The following is a 7,939-nucleotide window of genomic DNA, read 5'->3' as shown; positions in this document are numbered from 1 at the left end:
CCCAGGATGTTTTCTGTTTGGGAAAGGTCAGTTTTCTGTTGGTCTCCTAAGAGTGCTGCTTTTATGTGTTCACTGGCTTCATAACAGCAGGTATTTCACTGGCACAGTAATTGCACTCGAGATGATGAGGATGGCACAAAGTTAGACAAGTAACTGGACAGGAAATGCATGCAAGAAGTCTTTGTTTGTTGGCTGTAGCATCATTATGACATCCAATAATGAACCAGTACAGTACAGAAATAGAATCCAACATCAGAGCATTACGAAAACAAATCTGTTTAAACGGATGCATAGTTTTTGGTTCGGCATGAGCCTTCCTCAATATGACCTTCCATCTTTTATAGTCTGGAATTATTTTTATAGATGGAATTAATAAAAAAGAAACACACACACCACACAGATAATAACGGAAACTCTCTCAAGGGAAGAGAGCAAATAAAGAGGAATCCGCCACAACATTCTGTGGCAATAAAAGCATCACAAAATCATTAGCCAGTGTGTTTGGAAGCATTAATGGAGACAAATGACTGCATGGGAAATCACTTCCAGCAGAGGCCATATAAACAGAGAAATTCTTCATTCTAACGCACAAGGAAACAAGTCCAGTCAGTAAACACGAGCTGCTTACTATCACTGGTAAATGCAGCACCAGAGACAACTATCAGTGAATGATAACATGTCAGCTGTGAACAGACTAAAATGAGGAAAAAGCTAAACCTGCATTTGTTTTAAAAGCAGTGTATACTGAAAATAAATAGATTTCTATAGGTTACTTCAATTAGTATTTCTTTTAATAATGTAGTTATAAAGTAGTTATCAGTGTTAGCAAATAAGAAATATGTTGGATTCATATTCTTGTACACAAATGGTGTCAAACAACTGTGGCAATGTCTTTATTTGTCCCATCAAGGTTTAATTTTTTATCCTTAAAAATGGTTTTCTATTTTAATGTTCTGGTGCTTCTTTGAAAGACTTGGTAAAATAAGTCTAATATAAAACTCAGACTGATCGATTTTCATTATTTGAAATAAAATAAGCTTTATCTGAAATAAAACAAAATATCAAACAAAACTTAAACTTATTTTATTTGAGCTATTGCCAAGACATTTCTCATTTTCATTTAGTTTAACTTAATAAAATAACTAAAGGTGAAACTGAAATATAAATTTATAAAAATTATATTAAAAAAAAATGACAAAACCTTAACTAAAATTAAGATGAAAAAAGAAAAGCTAAAAATGAATATAGAGACTAATATAATTTAGTTCTTTCATCTGAAATAAAATGATGATGTTTCTGTAAATTCTTAATGAACGAAATCTCCAGCAACATTAGTCCAACAAGCAGAGCTAATTAAAGTATTTGTAGTCCATTCCCATCCTATGGCGGGCCACCTGGGGGCGCAAAACACCACTCACTGAGTCCGGGACCGGTTCCATTGGCCCGGCATGGAGGCGGAGATCAAGCGGTTTTGTCAGGCGTGTCCGGACTGTCAACGGACGTCCCCCCAAGCTCCTCCCCCAGCTCCGCTTATCCCGCTGCCCATCATTGAGGTGCCCTTTGAGCGAATAGGAATGGACCTCGTAGGGCCGCTGCCGAAGTCCGCCCGGGGACACGAACACATCCTCGTCATCGTGGATTATGCGACCCGGTACCCCGAAGCCATTCCACTGCGCAAAGCCACGTCCAAGGCCATCGCCCAGGAGCTCTTCCTGCTGTGCAGCCGGGTCGGCATACCCCGGGAGATTCTGACCGACCAGGGCACCCCCTTCATGTCCCGGATGATGGCTGACCTCTGCCACCTCCTAAAGGTCAAGCAGCTTCGGACCACCGTGTACCACCCGCAGACCGATGGGCTGGTCGAGAGGTTCAACAAAACCTTGAAGCAGATGCTCCGCCGCGTGGCTGCGGACGACCGACGGGATTGGGATCAAATGCTGCCGTACGTCCTCTTCGGCATCCACTGGATTCACACCATTCGAGCTCCTGTTTGGGCGGCAGCCCCGTGGCCTGCTCGATGTCGCCCGAGAGGCCTGGGAGCAGCAGCCGACCGCCCATCGAACCACGATCGAGCACGTAAGGGAGATGAGGGAGAGGATAGACCGCGTCATGCCCCTCGTCCGGTAGCACCTGGCGGCCGCCCAAGAAGCTCAACGTCGACGATACGACCCGGCGGCCCAACCACGGGAATTCCAGCCAGGGGACTACGTTCTAGTCCTCGTCCCCACAGCGGCATGTAAATTCCTCGCCAAGTGGCAAGGCCCATACATCATTGGTCGGTCAGTTCTCCGATGTGTTCCCCCCATGGCCCGGGCGGACCAACCTACTGCAGCATGATGTCCGCACACCACAAGGGACCGTTGTGCGGCAGCGGCCCTATCGAATTCCGGAGGCCCGGCGACACGCGGTGGAAGAAGGGGTGCAAGAGATGCTGAAGCTAGGGGTCATCGAGCCCTCCCGCAGTCCCTGGTCCAGTCCCATAGTCATGGTCCCAAAACCGGACGGCACCCTCCGGTTCTGTAACGACTTCCGCCGCCTAAACGAGGTCTCCGAGTTCGACGGATACCCGATGCCCCATGTGGATGAGCTGCTGGAGCGGCTGGGGAGAGCCCGGTTCATATCCACGCTCGATCTCACCAAGGGCTATTGGCAGGTACCGTTAACAGAGACCGCCAAACCAAAGACCGCCTTCTCCACCCCTACTGGCCACTGGCAGTACCGGGTTCTCCCCTTCGGGCTACACGGGGCTCCGGCTACCTTCCAGAGGATGATGGACATTGTGCTAAGACCCCATCAAGCCTACGCCGCGGCCTACATAGACGATGTGGTCATCCACTCGGAGACCTGGGAGGACCATCTGGAGCGGCTCCGGAGGGTGCTTCTTGAGCTACGGCGGGCAGGGCTCACCGCCAACCCCAAGAAATGCCACCTCGCCCTACCTGAAGCACAGTACCTCGGTTTCCAGGTGGGCCGGGGCCTAATCCGTCCGCAACAGGGAAAAGTGACAGCCATTCTCTCGGCCCCGAGGCCCTCCACCAAGAAACAGGTACGGGCCTTCTTGGGGTTGGCGGGGTATTATCGATGTTTTATACCCAACTTCTCCTCCCTAGCGACGGCCCTGACAGACCTCACTAAGAAGGGACAGCCGGAGAAGGTAAAATGGGGAACCCCGGAAGAGGAGGCATTCAGAAGGATAAAGGCGGCGCTCACGTCTGAGCCACTGTTGCGCGCTCCCGACTTTAACTGTCCCTTCTTATTGCAGACGGACGCATCCGACACCGGGTTGGGAGCCGTCCTGTCGCAGGTGCAAGACGGTGAGGAGCACACGGTGGTCTACATCAGCCGAAAGCTGTCCACCACCGAGCAACGATACGCGGCAGTGGAGAAGGAGGCGCTGGCCGTCAAGTGGGCAGTCCTGGAGCTGAAATATTACCTACTGGGACGGAAATTCACCCTCTTCACCGATCATGCCCCGTTGCAGTGGATGGCCCGGGCTAAGGACACCAATGCCCGGGTAACGCGGTGGTTCCTAGCGCTCCAGGACTTCCACTTTGACGTGCGACATCGAGCTGGAACCGCCAACGCCAATGCGGATGGACTCTCCCGCCTGTGGACAGCTTTCGCAGGTCTGTCAGGTACTCTTCCTCCACCAGCCCCCGCCTTCCCCCTCGCCCGAGGAACCAGAGCGACGCTTAGGGGGGGGGAGTGTGAGCCGTGTCCTGGGCACCTATCAGCGTCGCCCTGGCAATGAGGGAGATTCACCTGCACGCAATCACAGCGGGCTGATCGGTCCCAGCTGAAACGGATGAAAAGAGGACTATAAACGCTGTGGCTGAAGGTGACACAGGAGAGAGAGGATCTTCAGATGACTGAAACTAACGTTGTGTCTCTTGTCCCTCTAGACAGCTGCGGATCGACCAGCCCGCCACCCGAGCACCGGACACCAAGTTCCCTTGCACTCAGCCGGCCGGCAAACAGGATCACGTGGCACCGAGGACGAGCACCGGACACTACAGGATTCAGCACTACACCGAGCACCATTTAATAAATACACCCTCCGGGGCTTCACTTTGCACTAAACCCTGTCGTGTGATTCTTCAGCCCGTGACAAGTTATTGTGAGCACCTCTGCTAGTTTGAAGAGAGATTTTTCATATCATTCTCTTGTTATGAACCTCTGGAGTGAGCAGTGTCATAATAACTTGGGTCTTGATATTATTGTCTTTAAACTTCAGCCTGGCTAATCATGGCTTGTCTCTGTGGCCAAATAAACACCGCTTAAACTCTGCATGGGGTGATGATGGAGAGCAGAATGATGGCTTATTTGATAATTGTGATACAACTTGGGACTCTGGAGCACAAAAGCAGTCTTAAGTCTCTGAGGTATATTTGTAACAATAGAGAGAGTTTCTTACAAGTATCTCTGAAACACCTAAAGATGATGCCATTTCTCCAGCGCTATAGCATCACCACACAGACAAATCAATGTTTGGATGTTTGTGATGATCAAACTAACAGAGATGTTACATGTTACATCTTAAAGGGCCAGTTTCTAATAACAATCAGTACAAAATAGTATGTTTTGATGTCTAATATATGACAAAATGTGGAAGAATTGAACAGCACTTTATGACACAAATTAATGCATGGCGGTTTTGTCCAAAATCAGATTTCATAGTAGTTTTGTTTAGAACGATTCACTGACATATCTTAAAATATATAGGCATTGTTCTGTCAAGATGCACACCTGTAATGTTTTCTTCTAATGCATTTTTGTCAAAGTTAATAAAAAATGTCTTAATCTATTAACATTATTTATAAAACCAGGCCTATATGTTCTATAGAACGTCTCTGAAAGTTCAAAATGTCAAAATATAATTAATGGATAATTATGGAACATTATGGAAAAGTTACTGTTAAATGTTCTCTGAAAATTCTAAAAACATAGTTAATGTTAGAAGAGTATCCAACTAAAACATTCTAAAAAAATATTACATGAATTATGCATAAATAAAAAAATAAAATTGTCTAAATGTTAAAAAATAAGATTATTTTTAAAGACTATAATTCTATTAACATTCTATTAATGTTGTTAGATATCATAACTTTGAGCGAATCTTTAAAGAACATCCTCTGATGTCTGGGTGGTTTCTTTCTGAATAAAATGTCAGCAAAATGTTCAAAATGACATGCACTGTGATCTGTGTGCCGCTGCAAATGTCTGATTTAAATAAGATACAGCGTAATGAGACGGAGAGGGGGAGGTGATCATGATGCCTAATCACAGAGATAGAAATGTTGAGGCAGGTCTATAACCCTCCTGTGAATCATCTCAAATTAATGTGCATTTCAAACCCACACAATTATTCTAATTCACCATAGCAACAGCATTAATGAATGTCCTTCATAGAATCAAAGTGATACAAAAGATGAATCTTGCATGTTATTATTCAGGTGTCAGAGGGATCGTGCCATGTCATTTGCTTCCCTAAATCATATTTTACACAATCTCAGCTATTTTAATGCATTTCTCCTCCCTTTTAGAAGTCTGTAAGCCTGTTTGTTTGTTTTTTCATCCTGACTAATCATAATTATATGTTTAGCTGCATTTTTATTTGCATTTAGCATTTTCTTCCCATGCTTTTTGTACAACACACTTCCAGTTGGGAACCACTGATATATTGCACATTGACTGCTCTTTAAAGTTACATATACTAAAATATCTGCATATTGTCACGGTTTTCGCTGCCTGAAGGAACACGGAGCCGAGGATAAACGAAATAAGGCTTTTATTATATCCAACACAGGAGATATCCAACATGGAGCACAGAGGTAGGCACACATTAGTAGCAAATGAAGACCCGACAAACCAGAACAGAAAGGACAAGGCTTAAGTACAAAGGATAATGGGGAAACACAGGTGGATGGAATAACTAAATTAACAGGGACATGGAACACATGAGGAATAGAATAGACACACCTGGGAACTAATTAAACTAAACACGGAAGACAGAAACTGGGTCACTGGGGCAAAAACACTAAATGAGTCCAGGTGTGTGACAGTACTCCCCCCTCCCGGTAGGTGCGTCCTCGCACCGTAGAAACAACAGGGGGAGGCGTGGGTGGGAACTTGGGAGGAGGTTCCGGTGGAGGACGGACTCCCAGGAGGGGGCCAGCAGACAGGGACCACAGAAGGAGGAGCCAGGGAGGAGACGGAGGAAGCAGCCAGGGAGGAGACAGGAGCAGGAGGAGCCAGATGGTCCACCAGAGACCAGCCAGGACTGAGATCCAAGGTGGAGTCGACGGCGGGAGGAGCCATGGTGAAGGAAGGGTCGACGACACCAGGGGGCCGACAGGCGGAGACTGCACCGGTGGGTGAGGGGGCCAAGATGGAGCAGCACAGCCGCAGAGCCAGGGTGACGACGAGGATCCGGAGGGCCTAGGTGGAGCTGAAGGCTCAGGCGACCAAGGTGGAGGCGGGGTCCTGGCAGACCGCTGTGGAGCCGGAGTGACCGAGGATGGAGGTGGAACCGGAGGGAAGGAGGAGCCTGACAGAGCCGGAGGGATGGAGTGACGAGGTGGAACCAGAGGAGTGGAGTCCCGAGGCGGCGGATGGTCAACGACTGACCAAGGTGGAGCCGGAGGGACGAGGGAGCCCGGTGGAGCAGGTGGGATGACAGGCCACGGTGGAGACGAGGGAGCTAAGAGCCAAGGCGGAGCCGCTGGGTCGAAGGACCGAGGAGGAGTCCAGGGCTCGGAGGCTGGAGGCGGAGACAGGGCCTTAACACGCCAAGGCGGAGCTGGAGACTGGCAGTCCAGCGGCGAACCACCGCGCCCCGATGGCGCGGACTGAGGGTGAGCTGCGGGACTGACTGGCACCAGCAGGGATGGCGAGGAACTGGCTGGTCTAGGAGGAGGAGAGAGGAGAAGGATGGGAGGAAGGACAGGAGGATCAGGACTGGATGGAACCAGCGAAGGAGTAGAGGGACCAGCAGGTTTGGGAGGAGGTGGGAAGGGAGGCTGGGAGGGAATACAGGAGACACAGAAGATTCAGGGCTGGGTGGAACCAGTGGTGAAACAGAAAAATCATGGCTGGGCGGAACCAGCAGAGACACAGAAAATTCAGAGCTGGGCGGAACCAGCGGAGACACAGAAGATTTAGAGCTGGGCGGAACCAGCGGAGACACAGGAAACTCAGGGCTGGGCGGAACCAGCGGAGAAACAGAAAACTCAGGGCTGGGCGGAACCAGCGGAGAAACAGAAAAATTAGGGATTACCTCCATAGACCAGTCCATCAGATCCAGAACTTGCTCCATATGACTTTCAGAGACTGCAAACAGCTCACCCTCAGTCGCAGGAGTGTGGACAGGGCTTTCCTCCACGCCCTCGATCTCCACTAGGACTCCCACGATGCACTGTGTTGCCGGCTCACACACCTGGTCAGTCGCGCTCTCGAGATCCTGTTCCCTGTCAGTGGATGGCTCGGGCTCTGCGGCTGCGGTGGGCTCTGGCTCCGTGCGGCGTGATGGTGGCTGGCTGGTCTCTGGGTCGGGAGTGGGACTGGCGAGATCCTCTATCGGGCAGACGGTGAAAGGTGAGCCATTTCTCGCCAGAGTCCACTCCACGAATGCGGCGAAATCCTCCCGAGGACCATCTTCGGGCGACAACGCTCTGCACTTGGAGCTCAGGCTGGTGTTGTAGAAGGTGCAGAGCGCGTCGTCCGGGTAGCTGGTGGCATTAGCTAATAGAATAAACTGTCTGGTATGGTCCTCGAGAGAACGTCCTTCCTGCTTCAGCAGAAGGATGAGGAATTCGGGACGATAGAGGGGATCCATAGAAACACTACAAAACAAAAAGACTGAGAAAAAACAGAAGCAAAACGGAGGGAAAGACGCAGTTTTCTACTTTCTCTTTTGAAGGTCGGGTCTTCTGTCACGGTT

Source organism: Carassius gibelio, chromosome A6 (genome assembly GCF_023724105.1).
Source record: "Carassius gibelio isolate Cgi1373 ecotype wild population from Czech Republic chromosome A6, carGib1.2-hapl.c, whole genome shotgun sequence".
In the NCBI taxonomy this organism is placed as follows: Eukaryota; Metazoa; Chordata; class Actinopteri; order Cypriniformes; family Cyprinidae; genus Carassius; species Carassius gibelio.
This window is presented reverse-complemented; position numbering follows the sequence as displayed.